This window comes from Scylla paramamosain, chromosome 7, assembly GCF_035594125.1.
Source record: "Scylla paramamosain isolate STU-SP2022 chromosome 7, ASM3559412v1, whole genome shotgun sequence".
NCBI classification, from domain to species: Eukaryota; Metazoa; Arthropoda; class Malacostraca; order Decapoda; family Portunidae; genus Scylla; species Scylla paramamosain.
In genome coordinates this window covers 25842461-25860615 of record NC_087157.1, presented here as the reverse complement: position 1 = coordinate 25860615, position 18155 = coordinate 25842461, and positions in this window count along the sequence as shown.

Genomic DNA, 18155 nt, shown 5'->3' with positions numbered 1-18155 from the left:
ATGTTGTATTTTGGGGTTCGAAGAGAGGATGTGTGTGTGTGTGTGTGTGTGTGTGTGTGTGTGTGTGTGTGTGTGTGTGTGTGTGTGTGTGTGTGTGTGTGTGTGTGTGTGTGTGTGTGTGTGTGTGTGTGTGTGTGTGTGTGTGTGTGTGTGTGTGTTTTGAAACCTTACTGTCCATAAATATAAAAAAATCAAGTATTGCCATTATTCTCTCTCTCTCTCTCTCTCTCTCTCTCTCTCTCTCTCTCTCTCCCCGTGTCGCACCCTTGCACCTCGGCACCTCAATAAACACACACTTCTGGCCGCAGCAGCATCTCACCGCCTTACACACACTCACAACTTGGAGCCTCCCGCGAAACTTTGCAGGAAGACCACTTGTCCCAGTGACGATAAGGCTCTGGGGGAAGTGTGCGAGGGCGGCGCGGCGGGGGAGGAGGCGACACTGACAGAGGAGGCGAAGGAGGCGAAGAAGTGGGAAACGGAGAGAGAGAGAGAGAGAGAGAGAGTCGAGGAGGCAAGACGAAGGCGAAGAAGAAGTGAGAAACGAAGGGCAGAGAGAGGAGGAGAAAGAGAAACGAAGACGAGGTAGAGTGAGAGCGCTACCAAACATTGCTGCAAGATGAAGTAGGAAGAAGAGGAATGGAGAAAGAGGGAGAGGGAGAGGAAGGGAGAGTGGAGGGCCTCGAGTTCGACAAGCACGTCACACACACTTGACATTCACGCTGAGGCGGCAGCTCCCAACATAAAGACGTTGTGCAGCCCGCCCCTTGTTTGCCCCACCCGACCCACCGCACCGCCAAATTCCTATCATGTTCACGTCTTGCTTCTTTTTCCCGACTAAATTAGCTTTATTCCGGGTCAGCTGAGGTCATGTTTGGTGCGGAATAAAACTAAGGAAGGCTCTTTTATTTTTATGTATCACGGTGTTTGCAGTGTTTTTGCTTATCTTGAAAACTGTGATATTCTGGAAATAATTTTAACGGTTTATGGGAGTGTGACACGTTACTGTGACTAATCCATGTTTTATTGAGCAGGAATATTACTACAGGTACTAAAGCACTTGCGCTACTTAATCACTTAATCTAACTATAATACCAAGCAGAAGTGTAACTACGGATAACAAGAAAATTTTGTATTGCTTAGTGGATTTCCTGTAAATTTGCACCATACTATTTTATATAAAAAAACAGGCCCTTAAAGACTACATCTACCTGTCTACTAGTCATTTATTTTATATGTTTGCACTGTTTATATTTTTCATCATCTACATTATTAGCTGTTGATTTCAGAATGTCACTTGAGTTACTAGAGTATCTTTACTAGCTTCCAATATCTGCTTGAACAACACTCCTAGGCCTTCTTAAGTGGATGCCAAAGGAAGAAGGAGCAGACTACAAAGAACATCGGAAAGCTGCCAACAATACTCTCTCTCTCTCTCTCTCTCTCTCTCTCTCTCTCTCTCTCTCTCTCTCTCTCTCTCTCTCTCTCTCTCTCTCTCTCTCTCTCTCTCTCTCTCTCTCTCTCTCTCTCTAACGATAATGAAAATGTGTGGCGTGTGTACTCGGAGGAATTACACGTGTTAGAGTTTGGGTGGATTAACACTTAATCCATCACGGAGGAACAAGCCGAGTCCTTCCTTGGTCTGTGTCAAGCCACCGCCCTGCGCACACACGCACACACACCCTGACTGCTTCATATGACCATATTCTGAAACACTTCTGTGCCACACCTCCGTTACATTCAAAAGGTTCTACGTGGCTGAAGTTACGCGGGTTTTTAAGGGTGATATATATATATATATATATATATATATATATATATATATATATATATATATATATATATATATATATATATATATATATATATATATATATATATATATATATATATATATAATTGTTTCAGTGACAGGTTGACGAGATTTGTACATTACTTATAGAAGAAACACTTTTGAGAAGTCATCTCTGTGGCCTTGGGAATTAGTTGTCCATGGAAAGAGAACAGAGGGCTTCCGAATATGGATCAAAGTGTCAAGCTACACACACACACACACACACACACACACACACACACACACACACACACACACACACACACACACACACACACACACACACACACTGGCTGCCTCATACCATCCTCCTGACTCACGCTAGTTATACCAACGAGACTTGACGCCGCCACATATTACGAACACAAATTGTAGGAAAATAGGACAAACTGGATTGAAATTCCGCGCGGCGACAGGGACTGGTAGGCGAGGCGTTGTGGCGGTGATGAACTGGGCCTGTCAGGGGAACACAGTGACGAACCTTAAATCGTGCCCTATGGATCATGCGGTCTGTGGTGATAGTGGTGGAAACAACACAAAGGAATACAAAGGAAAACAAGACTGCATTGCCGTTTGTGATATTCTAGGAAGTCTTGTCTATACTAAGAGGTGCGGAATAGTAATGGCACGTGATGTCGGTTAGTGAAGGTGATGGTGGCTGTACGGATGTATGAGGTAAGGGTGTTGGTGTTTATGAAATGAATGAAAGAGGCACAACAACACCTACACGTATTTTTTGAGAGAACAATAACTATAAAAAATGATGGGGATGATAATGACAATAATAGTAACAGTAATAATAATAATAATAATAATAATGATAATAATAATAATAATAATAATAATAATAATAATAATAATAATAATAATAATAATGATAATAATAATAAAATATAAACACTATACAAAATAGCTGAAATCACAGAAGAAAAAAAGAAAAACATGTAAAATTACCAACAACAGATAACACACTACATAAAAGTAAATAGGTATATGGATAAATAAATAAACAAATAAATAAATTAAATCTATGATATTTCTTGATCATAAAGAAATTGTACGTAGAAAAAAAAAAAAACACTTCTAACACACACACACACACACACACACACACACACACACACACACACACCTCACCTGTGTATTTTCGTCCAGCAGCGGTAGACAAACTCAGGAATGTCGGAACACTTACCTGGCGGGGTGGGAGGAAGACCCAACACCTGACCACCACCAGCACAACTCACACACACGTACCTGCAGAATATTAACACCTATGAGTACACGTGGCGTTCGGTGCGAGGGGAGAACAATAATTTTTCACCACTAAGCCAAGGAGGAGCTGGGAGGGATGTGGGATGAGGGTAGTGAGAGGGGTTAGGGATGAGAGGGGTGGAATGAAGTGAAAGAGTGAGAGCAGCAGTGAGACGGGTGAGGAATGAAGAGGAGGAGGAAGTGAAAGACGAGGATAAGAACATTAGTTCTTCTAAGCAAGATGAAAAATATGATAAATAGGGGAAGAAGCACTGTAGTATTAATCACAGTAGTAGTAGTAGTAGCAGTAACTGAACCAAAAACAACATTACATGTAGTAGTAGCCCCAACATCACTAGAACAACAAAAACAGAATCTAACGAAAAAAAAAAAGAAGAGGAAAGAGAAGCAAAGACATAATATAAACTCAGAGAGATAACGAAGAAATTAAAATGCGAGGCACAAGGCAGGGAAAAAAGGAAGGAGGGCGAGGCTGACTGAGTCGAGATAAAAAAGTAACCGACAGGGAAAATAGAAGAGAAGGCACTGCATAATGGGTGGGAGGAGAAAAGACTAAGTTAGGGCAGAGAGAGAGAGAGAGGAGAGAAAAGAACGAAAGGAAAAAAAAAAAAAATGTCACAGAGGAATTGATGGACACACAGTTACTTGGAATAAAAGGTTTGGACGGTGAATAAAAGAGCTGGGGAATAGGATGAGGGAATATAAATGAAGCAATACAAGGGAGGAATGAAGGAATAGGAGAGGTAAAAGTGTATGATATTTAAATCAAGGGAATAGTAAGGGCACCGCTATTAAAATGCTAGATTATTATTATTGTTGCTTTTGGTGGCAATAGTAGTAATAGTAGTAGTAGTAGTAGTAGTAGTAGTAGTTGCTGTTCTTGTTGTTGTTGTTGTTGCAGTTGTAGTAGTAGTTGCTGTTCTTGTTGTTGTTGTTGCTGCAGTAGTAGTAGTAGTAGTAGTAGTAGTAGTAGTAGTAGTAGTAGTAGTAGTAGTAGTAGTAGTAGTAGTAGTAGTTGCTGTTCTTGTTGTTGTTGTTGTTGCAGTGGTGGTGGTGGTAGTAGTAGTAGTAGTAGTAGTAGTAGTAGTAGTAGTAGTAGTAGTAGTAGTAGTAGTAGTAGTAGTAGTAGTAGTAGTAGCAGCAGCAATAGTAGCAGTAGTACAAATAGTGTTCAAAATCAGTCAAAATACGTTCCCAATATTTATTCCTAAAAAAAAGTTTACCTGAACACGCATACAAAATATAGGCATAATTAGTAAACAATAACACTGACATAAACATTTTCTATACAATCAACATACATTACTCCTCCCTGCTACTCGTATCCCTGAATTTATCCTTCCTCCTCGTCCTCCTCCTCCTACTACTACTAATAATAATAATTCTCGTTTTTTTGCACATTCTTCTTTTCCTCACTGCTTTCACTCACTTTTCTCCTTCGCAGTTCATTTATCTTCCTGTCTGCAGCTTAGGTTCACGTGACTCATAACAAATACACAACACAAAGAATACAGTTAAAGGTTAGTACTAATAATTATGGCTCTCTGTAACATGTCTTGGAGTTGCCAGGTTGATAGTTTGCTATTCTCTCCATTTTTCTCATAACCACAATAATTCCTGCAGCCTTGACTTTACCAGTGCTACTCTTACTCTTTCTCCTCCTCCTCCTTTTCCTCCTTTTCCTCTACTCTTCGTCCTCCAGCACTCCTTTCTCACATCCCCCTCTTTTTTTTCTCCTTTCCCACCCCCACACACTTTCCATCGCGGTCACGTCCCAAAACTTGCCGCCTTCCCTCCCCCACTCAGTCCAACTCTCAGTCAATCTTCTTTCGAAACTCCAGGTACTTTCTTCAGACTTTCATTTTTTTTTTTTTTGTCCCTTCACCTGCAACCTTTCAAAAATCTTGGTACTTTGCTGCCTCAGGTTTATTCCCTTCACCTGCAACCGTCTATCAGCTACGTATGTATATCTTCTTTTATTATTTGTATTTTCTTTCCCATTTTCTTTCTCCATTTTTAGATTCATGGCCATATCCTTTATCTCTCCTTTTTTTTCCATTCACTTCGTCTTCTTTCACCTAGGGCTTCATTCTTCCTTTCTATTTTCTGTTCTTTTTTTCTTCCTACTTTTCATTTCTCCTTTTTATAATTTAGTATTATTTTCTGCCTCTCCTTTCTTCCTTTTACCTGAAACCTTCTTTCATCTATAACTTCATCTATTCTTCCTGTATTTTTTCTCTTTCACTTTCCCTGTTTCACCCTCCCTCTCTCACTCCTTTCCTCCCTCTCTCCCTACCTCAATCCCCTCCTCCTATCCCTCCCTCCCTCCCTCATTACCTTGATGGCCCGCTCTCTTAATGTGCAGGAAACCAACACACTCCCCACATTTATATTCTCAAGCAATTTTTTCTTCATCTCTGTTTAAGATTCACCTCTTTGATATTTGTCTCTATGCGTGCAGTGAGGTTCGTTATATGAAAGTAACACAATGAAGACGTTAAGACGCATTAGCTTTGCGTGTATATGTGGACATGTGTTGTAGATGTGTGTTTATGAGGTGATGAATTTAAACCTTATATAAAAAGGATGGAATGTTGGATGTGAAGGCGTACTGTAGGTGCCAGGAATGTTTTGTTTGTGTCACACGCGACCAGTAAGATAAAGGGAAGACAGACACTTACTCAATTAAAAGTTATGCAACATTTATTGAATATTGGAGAGAGAGAGAGAGAGAGAGAGAGAGAGAGAGAGAGAGAGAGAGAGAGAGAGAGAGAGAGAGAGAGAGAGAGAGAGAGAGAGAGAGAGAGAGAGAGAGAGAGAAACATAAGGCTCGATAAAAGGGAATATTTCACATCCTTCACACACACACACACACACACACACACACACACACACACACACACACACACACACACACACACACACACACACACACACACACACACACACACAAGGCCACCCCGACACCTGCCCGAAGCGATAACGCCAAACTTAATGAAACTTCATACAAAGTCAAGGGAAAATTATAGATAATCTTTGCCGCCATTATCTCTCTAAATAAGCAGGGGTTTGGAATCTCACAGGACTGTTTTCTATCTCATTCCCTTGACTACAATGGGTCGCCTCCTCGTGATGCAACACATTCATTCGGTCAGTCGGTCAATAGATGCTCTCTCTCTCTCTCTCTCTCTCTCTCTCTCTCTCTCTCTCTCTCTCTCTCTCTCTCTCTCTCTCTCTCTCTCTCTCTCTCTCTCTCTTCTCTCAAAGGACTGGGTAGCTCGGTATTCACTTCGCAGCCTGAATGTTGTGAGTTCGATGCTGGCTTCATGGCATTTTCTCAGTGGGAGAGGTAGCGCTTTTTTCTTTGGTTTCCTAACCCTGCTGGCGCTATAGGATCATTAATATTTCGCCATGACTGATATAATCATTAATTTGATTACCCCGCAGCCTTTCTCTCTCAGTCTCTCTCTCTTTCTGTAACATTCAAACATTCACCTTCCCACACATTATTACTCACCAACACTACACAACCCAACAAAAGCGAAGCCATCCGCCCAGTCAATCAGTCAGTCAGTCAGTCAGTCGATATTCACACCAGCGCCACCTTCCCATACCTACACCCCTCAGGCGCCCCGGGACAACAGCCGCTGGGACAGGAAGACACGCAGACACAGCACGTGGCCTCCTCTGACCCTCCGATGCATAATGAATGAGTAGCATCCACATCCACCCCTCACGCCACCACATGTACCCTCACTCCACTCAATACCTCCACTGTTCCCTGCACCGGCCTGTCTGACTAACCCTTTGGTCTATACGAAGCTGCAACGGATGTATTTGGTTGTATTTATTCTTCCACTGCATCGACCATAACTATTGCTTGATTAATTGAATCTAGATATATAACTAACTTAACCAAACCAAACTTAACATTACCAAACCTAATCAAACTTAACCTAACCTATTGTACGTATGGATAAGATAAGAAGAAATGGCTTGAAAGAATTATACTATTGAATGAGATATTTTAGCTTAAGGAGAGAGAGAGAGAGAGAGAGAGAGAGAGAGAGAGAGAGAGAGAGAGAGAGAGAGAGAGAGAGAGAGAGAGAGAGAGAGAGAGAGAGAGAGAGAGAGAGAGAGAGAGAGAGAGAGACGGAAAAAGACAGATAGACACAGACAGACAGACACAGACAGACACACTAACACACACAGACAGGCAGACAGAGATACAGAGTTGAAAAAATAAAGGAATAAGTAAACTTTTGCGTTAATTTTTGCCTGGTTACTGGGATGCTCTAGTGAGGCGCATCCATATGCATGCCAAGCCAAAAAACAAAGGGGAAAAACACACACAACAGCAGCAGCAGGCGGGCGGGCGAGCGCGTTCCTGCAACGCGACATTTAGCAAGGGTGGTGTTTGCATTTCAATCCTTAATTCAGTGTTTTAGTGCAAGGAATTCGTTTTCTGTATTATTTTCCTTCTCATGATCGCTGCTGGAGATATAAGTCGTCTCTCTCTCTCTCTCTCTCTCTCTCTCTCTCTCTCTCTCTCTCTCTGAAAATGTATGTAATCTAACCACTGCACGTAATAAAGTGTGTGTGTGTGTGTGTGTGTGTGTGTGTGTGTGTGTGTGTGTGTGTGTGTTGAGCGGGGATAGGTTCCTCCATGCGTCACTGAATTCAGGGACTCAGCTGGGCGGGTCAGTCTCTCACAGTTCTCCCCTTCAGTATTTGCTTTTCCAAACAGTACACATCCACCACTGGTCGTGCCACTCATGAATGCACGATGATGTATTTAATTCAGGAGCATTTATGTATGTGTATTGGCGTTTTTTGTATAGTCTCTCTCTCTCTCTCTCTCTCTCTACTGAATCACTATAACTAGCTCTCCTTTTATAATGTGCGACAGTCTCAAAACACTTCTCTGCACAAGTTTCTATATATTCTCATCTCTGTGCTGCCCACCTCACTATGTTCCTTATGCTCCTTAAAAACGAATGTAAGTGTTCTGTGTCACCTCCTATTCACTTACCCATGATAAGTAAAACCTTCCTCCTAGCTTCCCCAAATGCAGGCTTAGTGCTTCCCTCATCTTAGTGTGATTGGGAAACGCAACATTAGCTCGACTCGAATGAAGGTTTTTGCTGATGACATGAAGGATGAAGAGTGCGTGTGTGTCTCCAGGTCAAGAGATGGACAGCAGACCCTGGCAATGCGAGGACCATGTCGAAAATTATGCCTCAGGGGACGAGAAATGATGGTGTGTTTCAGGATTGTAAAATAAAAGAAAGAGAAAAAGAAAAACGGAAAAGAAAAAGAAAGCAAAATGTCTTGTGTCTCTCTTTTTGTTTGTCTAGTTTGGTCTTTTCTTCGTTTGAGTTTGTTTGCTTATTTTCTTCCTTTGTTTCGTCCTCCTGTTTGTGTTTGTTTCTGCATGTCTTCTCTCTCTCTCTCTCTCTCTCTCTCTCTCTCTCTCTCTCTCTCTCTCTCTCTCTCTCTCTCTCTCTCTCTCTCTCTCTCACACACACACAATAACGTGCACCATAAAGACCCAACGACCACACACACACACACACACACACACACACACACACACACACACACACAGTTTCCGGACACCCTCGCCCATCACACTGTTACTATTTAGTTTAGAGGGCCTCCTTGTGAAGCTCCCTGAGTGTCAGGCGTGTGGGCGGTGGAGCGGGCTGGTGTGGAGGCGGGCGTGAATACGTGTGTGGAAGAGGGGGTGGAGGGGATATTGTTCCCAACGCTTTGATCCATCTCTTAATTAACACTCCACAAACGAAGCATCGCCTCAAGATATAAGGAATTCAAGTATGACTCTTTTGGAACGAAAAAAAAAAAATAATAATAATAATAAATTATATATATATATATATATATATATATATATATATATATATATATATATATATATATATATATATATATATATATATATATATATATAATACATTGCTAGGTATTCTTACTTTTTGTTTTCTTTTCTCTTCTTCGTTTTTTTCTTTTGTTTTGCTTTGTCGCCCACGCATGTAAAGAATCAAACGTGTACACACATACACACACACGTACACGCACCTAACACACACACACACACACACACACACACACACACACACACACACACACACACACACACACATACAGGTGACGCTTGGGTGCCTTAAAAGGTAATGGCCACGAAGAAAGTTTGATGGACTGCAGCTTTAAAATGGTAATGTGTTAAAGTACTGTGTGTGTGTGTGTGTGTGTGTGTGTGTGTGTGTTGCGCTCCACCCGCACTCCCCCCACCCCCACCCTCCCAACAATACATCATCTCCCGTGACGTACATAACTTGCATTAAATTCTGAGCGACAAATAAAAGCAATTAGAAAAAAAATAAATAAATAAATAAACAGAAAAAAAATAAATCTACAAGGACGAACAAAGTAATTTTCCATCGCACTGCCTGCTCTCAACCATCCACCTAAAAAAAAAAAAAAAAAAAAAAGACCATTACTCCAACACACACACACACACACACACACACACACACACACATTATCGGGACCATGAGGCGGCGGACACAGTTCAACACTTCAGCGTGCCTCGGGAGCCAAACGGGAGCAAACAACGGCAGTGGCTCTCAATGGCCCTCCTCCCCGTGGACCGACCACACTTTTCCCTCAGCAGCGGCGGCACCACAGCACCACAGCACCGCAGCACCACAGCACCACGCGTCGTAAAGCGGGTCCACGAGCACTGCATCGCCGGCAATGAGAGAGAGAGAGAGAGAGAGAGAGAGAGAGAGAGAGAGAGAGAGAGAGAGAGAGAGAGAGATTGTGAGTAGCTACAATACAATGTCATTAGTGAGTCACCATTATATGTAGTGGCAACGGACGGATTTCTAGGCAGTTTACATACACTACTGCTGATGGACGACGCTGTGTTATTGGCTGCTAGTAGAGAAATGTGTGAAGAAGCACTCGAGACTGTGTTTCATTTTTGTAGAGAGAGTGGTATGGTGATTAATGAAGAAAAGAGGAAGCTTTTTTGTTATTATTGGCGAGGATTGTGATAAACTCTGTTTGACGTGATCGTGAACTAAGCACCCAAGTATTTGTACCTCGGGGCATGGTTCACTGACTCTGCTAAGATGGATGATATTCTGAAACTGCATGAAGCCTCGAGTGAAGCAGTAGTAAATAAGTTTTCTATTTTATGTGCCAGTAACACTCAGATGCTATTTATTTATAAGAGAACAGGTTCGAAGCGGCAGTGATGAGTGCATTATTAAACAGTTCAGAAACGTGGTTGGTAAAGAAAACGAAAGTACTGAAAAACAACATAATAAACTAATAAAATGTCTGCTGGGTGTTCGGAAAAAAAATACAAGTATGAACCTATGTATGATAGAGGCAGGTATCCCTCCAGTTCAACACCTCATTGAAAAGAAAATATTTGGGTTATTTCAAAGAAAACATGAAAACATTGATATAGAACAATCGTACCATTTTGTATACAACCTATGCAGAGAAGCAAGCACACCTGGTGTTCGTGTCATAGAAAGAACATCTGTGTGGAGTAGTAATGAAGATGCATTAAATAGTGTCGAGACACATGTTCGGGAAAGAGCGGCAGGTGTGACGAAATTTAGAACATACACCACAGAACTGAATCTATCAATGCACTAAGTGTACCAGACAAGGAGCTTCATTCCAGATTCATCAGACTTAGAATCGTTTCTCACAATCTTAGGCTAGGGAGGTGGAGCCGCACACCAGCAGACCAACGCGTGTGTCTGTGACGGACAACAGATACAGGCAGAGCATCATGTTATGATAAATTGTTCATTTTTGCTCACTGCCGTGTAGTTCCCATGTTATCCTTCACAAATATCAATGACCTGCTCAATGAGAACATTTATATAGGTGAATTATGTGATATGTGTATATCAAGTGCTTAATATGTATACATGAATTAGTGTGTGTGTGTGTGTGTGTGTGTGTGTGTGTGTGTGTGTGTGTGTGTGTGTGTGTGTGTGTGTGTGTGTGTGTGTGCCCGCGAGGGTGTATGCGTGTGAGTGTTTAAGAATGAAACTATTTATAATGTGTTAAATGCATGTTAATTTAAGTGAACTATGTAATTTTATTTTAAGCACTTCACGTAGAATGTGGAATCGCCCCTACAAGACGTTAAAGGAATATTTATTTTAGGACAAAATGTAGTCATGTAACTGTTTTTTCTGTTTATGTAAACCTTTATTCTGTCAATAAATTAACAAACTAACTACCTCTGTAACAGTTCCTACATAAATCTAGTCATATATACAGCAAATAAATTTTACACTCATTTTCTTACTATTGTTATAAAATTTTGATAGAAAAAAATAGGAATAAGAGAGAGAGAGAGAGAGAGAGAGAGAGAGAGAGAGAGAGAGAGAGAGAGAGAGAGAGAGAGAGAGAGAGAGAGAGAGAGAGAGATGTGAAGTAGTAGTAATCCCAAGTCAGCCAACGTGGAAGCGCCGCCGGTCAGACAGTTGCGCGGGCCGCCTCCCCTCTTGATGACCTGCATAACGGCGCCCTCAGTGAGCCGCGCCCGCCACGGAATTCAGTGCGGCCCTGCTGAGCGGCGCGCCTCCCCCTGTGGCCGAATAGAAGGCAATTGGCCGCTCAGGGGGCTGCTGGCGAGCGTAATGAGTGTTTAATAGCGAGAATCAGGGAGCGGCCTTGCCTCCTAACTAGGATGGAGCAAGGCGTCCCGTGGTGAGGAGGGCTGAGGGGGAGGGGAGGGAAGGGGAAGAGGGAAGGAGGGAGGCATAATGTCAGGAGATAAGGGAGCGGGAAGAGGAAGTCCAGGAATTGGAGGTCGTGGGATGACCAGCGGGAGGAGGAGGGTGGGAAGAGGAGGAGCAGAGAGGAAGAAGGCTGAAGCAAGTGACATAAGGTAAAATATAATGGAAAAAAATGGAAAACTATGAAAGAAAAGGTGAATCGACGATAGTATACACCAGGAATCACCTCCATTCACGTCAGCGAAAGGGAAGTAAAATCTCAGCTCACTGCAAGTCATGAATGGTAATGACAGGAAAGGATAGAAGTAATATACGTGTAAGTTCATAGCTGGAAATTTGAGTCTAAAACTGATACATTACTCTGCGCTGCTTTCACACAGAGGTACATGAGTGGTGTGAGTGCTACGTGCGCGCGCTGCTGCCTCACACCGTCACTTATAAAGACAAGTGTGAGAGGAAACAATGTTATGCAGTCACCCGAGAGATAAACTGTATGCATCCTACTATATCACTGATCTCTCTCTCTCTCTCTCTCTCTCTCTCTCTCTCTCTCTCTCTCTCTCTCTCTCTCTCTCTCTCTCTCTCTCTCTCTCTCTCTACATACATGCATCCACGTGCACACATTCTTAAAAAAAATCACAAACACACACACACACACACACAGCACCTATGAACACACAATATACGTAAAACCTGCCTACTGTACACACACTTTACCCACACTCCTACTATTTATTCAATCCCTTCTCGTGTGTGAGCGTGTGTTAAGTACGAGTACAAATCTACCACTTCTACTTCCCCCCACCCCCTTGCAATTAAGAGGATCAAATTTAGTCTTTGGGTTCTTGGCTCCTTCCTCTTTAAGCTTCCTCCCTCTTTCTCATTACCAAGCCATTCCCTCTCGACCCTTCCCGCTTCTCTCCTCCTCATTATTACGGCAATTCCTTCTCAACACTTCTTTTCCGTTCACGCTCTTATTATCAAGGAAACTCTCTCTCTCTCTCTCTCTCTCTCTCTCTCTCTCTCTCTCTCTCTCTCTCTCTCTCTCTCTCTCTCATCCAGTTACCTCTGCAATTCCCTCCCTTTTTCGATGCCATCATCATTATCAAAGCAATTCTCTCTCTCTCTCTCTCTCTCTCTCTCTCTCTCTCTCTCTCTCTCTCTCTCTCTCTCTCTCTCTCTCTCTCTCTCTCTCTCTTTTCCATTTCTCCTTTCATTCATCTCGCAGTTAAGCCAAGTCGCTTTTTCTGTCTTTCATTCTTCACCTACCTCCTACTTCCTTATCTCATTTTCTTCTCTTTCTCTCTCTCTCTCTCTCTCTCTCTCTCTCTCTCTCTCTCTCTCTCTCTCTCTCTCTCTCTCTCTCTCTCTCTCTCTCTCTCTCTCCCCCGAAAGAACACTTGATTCCGGAAGTTAAGATTTTAGTAATGGATTCTGGTTTGGAGAATGATTATGTGAGTAATAAAAGATTAAAACTAATAGCAATTGTCCAGAGAGAGAGAGAGAGAGAGAGAGAGAGAGAGAGAGAGAGAGAGAGAGAGAGAGAGAGAGAGAGAGAGAGAGAGAGAGAGAGAGAGAGAGAGAGAGAGAGAGAGAGAGAGAGAGAGAGAGAGCAACTCTCACATCAAGGCGTCACTGGGTAAGAAACATTGACTTGAATGAAAGAAGGATTAAGTAAAAAAAAAAAAAAAAAAGAACAGGAAATTCAGTTTAACATTAAAATACAGGCTTAAAAATACAAGTCATACAGAAACACTACAAACACTCAACCAACCACCACCACCAGACCAAGGGACGGAAAAGAAAGAAAGGAAAAAACATCAGGAGGAAAATAAATCAAGGAAAAATCAAGGGACGGGTGAAAGGGGAACAAAAGGGTTCGGGGAAAGGAAAATGAAACGAGAGAAAAAATTCTGAAGGGAGTGAAGGAAGTAGAGGGGAAAAAGGAGAGAGAGAGAGAGAGAGAGAGAGAGAGAGAGAGAGAGAGAGAGAGAGAGAGAGAGAGAGAGAGAGAGAGAGAGAGAGAGAGAGAGAGAGAGAGAGAGAGATTAAACATAGGAAGGTTGGTAGAGCAGACCACTAAGGCTTAGAGAGAGAGAGAGAGAGAGAGAGAGAGAGAGAGAGAGAGAGAGAGAGAGAGAGAGAGAGAGAGAGAGAGAGAGAGAGAGAGAGAGAGAGAGAGAGAGAGAGAGAGAGAGAGAGAGAGACTGGTGGCGGTGGGCGGGTAGAGGGAGAAAAGGAAGTGCCGGGCTCGGAAGAAGGGGCGGTGAGGCCAGGCGAGGAAGGACAGGACAGCGGAGGAGGGACGGCCCCGTATCTCAAAGAGCCATTGTCAGCCGCCCCACCAGCAGGCCGCCACCTTTTGATTTGCTCACTAATTAATTAGAACTTGAGGAAACGGAACTTGTTTGAAGTCTTAGGAGGAGAATGAGGAGAAAGGGAACCAGGAGGAGGAAGAGGAGGGAGAGGGAGGTAGGCAGAGGAGGAGGAGGAGGAGGAGGAGGAGGAGGAGGAGGAGGAGGAGGAGGAGGAGGAGGAGGAGGAGGAGGAGGAGGAGGAGGAGGAGTGGAAAGGATAGCAACTCTCCCCAGTGTGGAGTTGTGGGCAGCGGCGAGTTAACAGCGCCATTGTTTGCTCAAAGGCTCACTTCAAGCCGAGCCGCTGCGGCCACCCAAACATTTTTATCGTGTCGTAAACAGTAATAATCATGAACCTTGCGAGCCAGAGCTGGCCTGCCTCGCACTTCCATCACTGCACTAATGACCTCACTGCACGAGTTTCTTCTTTCCTTACTTGCTATACGAGAAATAAACCAGGATGCGGCTAAACTAATAAACATGCAATATTACGTGTTTCTTGTTTTTCCTGTCTTGTTTAGTAATGCATTAAAGAACTCTTGCCGACAACAGTATCAGGTCTTTTGTTTAACTTCCCGTGTAGTGATGTGGGTGTGGATGGCATATGTTCCAATGCACCCTTTAAAATAGTTGGGCGGGGAGGCGAGGGACGTCGCGCCACCCTCAACCACACAGGGAGTCTCGAAAACATGACACACAGGGGTTGAAATTCACTGTTTTTGTTCGAAGCTGCAGGGAGTGAATGTAAAAAGTGAAATGCACTGTTTAATGATTTCAAAATTTTGCACAGTGTTTTTAGTAATAGCGATTTCAAAGTAATGCACTCTCTTTTAGCGTTTCTGATTTCAAAACGTGCACTCTCACTTAATATTATGGATTTCAAAATGTTGCACTCTTTTAGTATTACTGATTTCAAAATTATGTGCTCTCTTTCAGTGCAAGTATTAGTAACGCTTCATCGTAATCACAACTGCTGTAAGGTGAGCATATTGCTCAGTATTACCAAGGTCACTCTTTCTATGATAGTTTTGCAGTTTTTCATCCAATGTTGTATTTTCATTATGAGATGTTCGGCGTTGTTTTCTTCTCTTCCAGTCACACTTCCATCACTCACCTGCAGCCCTCCACCTCACCTTCTTCCCTTCCCATCACCGTTCGGCAACCCTCCATCCTCCCTTCTTCCCTTCCCATCACCCCTCCATTACCTCATGCATCGTTCATCTCTCCTCCTTCCCTTCCCATCACCCCTCCAACATCTCTCTGCAACCCTCCACCTCTCCTTCCCTTCCCATCACTCCTCCAATAGCTCCTTCATCTTCCACCTCTCCTTCTCTTCCCATCACCCCTTCAACATCCCCTTGCAACCGTCCACCTCCCCTCTTTTCGTTCCCATCACCCTTCTGCAACCCTCCATCTTTCCTTCCTCCCTTCCTATCACCCCTCCAATAGCCCATGCATCCTCCATATCTTCTTTCCTTCCCATCACGCCCCCAACATCCCTCTCCATCCCTCCACCTCCCCTTCTTCCCTTCCACAAACCTTTCCACTCATCCAGACACCATCCCGACAACTCTTCCCATCCATACTCCCATAATCCCTTCTAACCATCCATTCATTCAGCCAAACTCCCCAGCCATTCTCCCACCCAACCACTCCACTCCTCCCACACACCCCGCTCCTGCAGGAGTGACGGACGCCCCTCAGTGATCTCCTTCCCGCCCACCAGCCGCTTCCTTCCTCCCCTTTCAGCTCCCTCCTTTCTGGCGACGCTCTTTCTCTCTCTCTCTCTCTCTCTCTTTCCCTCTCTGTCCTCCACACGCTCTTCCCGTTTCTTTCTTCACGGTTTCTTGTCTACTACACGATCTCTCCACCACCACCATCACTATTATCACCATCACCACTCCACATGCCCCATCACCACAATCACTAGGAGAAATAGTAACACCATAACCACTACCAGCACGATCACAATCACTCTCAACCACTAATATTGTAACCACCACCGCCTTAACCACCACCACATCACCACAACCACAACAATCATCACCATTCTTTCGCTTCAAAATCCTTCCTCTTTCTTTCCCTTCCATCAGTCCCTCTTTCTATTCCAGCCTTTTTTATCCATTCATTATATCCACCACCACAACCAACGCTACAAGATCTTCACTTCGAAAGCCCATCCTAACAACGTCACTTCCTCACTTACTTCTCTCCTTTTCCCCTTCATCAGTCCTTCTCTCTATCTCTATTCCATCCTTTTTTATCCATCCATTATAACCACCATCACCATCACCACCACCACCACCACCACAACCACCATCACCATTTTCCTACACCTCAAAAACCCATCGTCACAGCTTCACTTCCTCTCTTTTTCCCTTCCATCTGTCCCTCTTTTTATTCCATCATTCCTTATCCCTTCCCCTTCGTCCTCTTTCTTACCACACATCTTTCCTTCCCACTCCCTCCTTTCCCCTCCCAACGCCAGGCTGAAAGAGGGGCACGGAAGGGCGTGAAGGCGTGGCGGCGCGGTGGGTGTGGTGAGGGATAGTGGACTGGGTGGAGACGTAATCCAGGATCATCCTAGGGACTCGACCCGCTAAGGCAGTCACTGGTAGGAATAGCTGATGGCCTGAGGAGGTGAAGAAAAGTTGTGGCGTGTATGGTGATGCGAGAGAGAGAGAGAGAGAGAGAGAGAGAGAGAGAGAGAGAGAGAGAGAGAGAGAGAGAGAGAGAGAGAGAGAGAGAGAGAGAGAGAGAGAGAGAGAGAGAGAGAGAGAGAGAGAGAGAGAGAGAGAGAGAAATTTCGAATATGCGACAAAAATTACTATCACTTTTTTTATTTTCTTATTTATTTCCTATTTTTTGCAGTTTCTTAAAAGGAAATATGAAAGCTAACCCCTCCCCCCACCTCTCTCTCTCTCTCTCTCTCTCTCTCTCTCTCTCTCTCTCTCTCTCTCTCTCTCTCTCTCTCTCTCTCTCTCTCTCTCTCTCTCTCTCTCTCCCTGCCGCAGCTACACTAAGCCAGTCCTGCAGGTGAGATGAAAGAACACCTGTGCCGCCAATCACCTGCCGGGGCGTGACTCATCAGTACCCACCCCTCACTTACTCACTTGACACTGAACACCTCCTCATTAAGCAAACATTGGTGGCGTTGGAGAGGGGGAGCGGGAAAACTTGCGGTGTTGTTGGTGGTGGTGGTAATAGTAGTAGTAGTAGTAGTAGTAGTAGTAGTAGTAGTAGTAGTAGTAGTAGTAGTAGTAGTAGTAGTAGTAGTAGTAGTAGTTGTCGTTGTTGTTCTTGCTGTTGTTGTTGTTGCCGTTGTTGCTGTTGCTGCGGTTGTTGTTGTTGTTGTTGTTGTTGCTGTTGTTGTTGTTGTTATTATTATTGTTGTAGCAGCAGCAGCAGCAGCAGCACCACTAGTAGTAGTAGTAGTAGTAGTAGTAGTAGTAGTAGTAGTAGTAGTAGTAGTAGTAGTTGTAGTAGTAGTAGTAGCAGTAGTAGTTGTAGTAGTAATAATAATAATAATAATAATAATAATAATAATAATAATAATAATAATAATAATAATAATAATAATAACAATAATAATAATAATAACAATAATAATAATAATAATAATAATAATAATAATAATAATAATAATAATAATAATAATAATAATAATAATAACAATAATAAAAATAATATAATAACTTCTTCCTCTTTCATACACACACACACACACACACACACACACACACACACACACACACACACACACACACACACACACACACACACACACACACACACTCAATTTCTCACTCCCTCACGCTATTCTTTACAATTTCTCTTGCAATTGAGCTAACATTTGTCAGACAGTAAATGCTATTAATCTCTCTCTCTCTCTCTCTC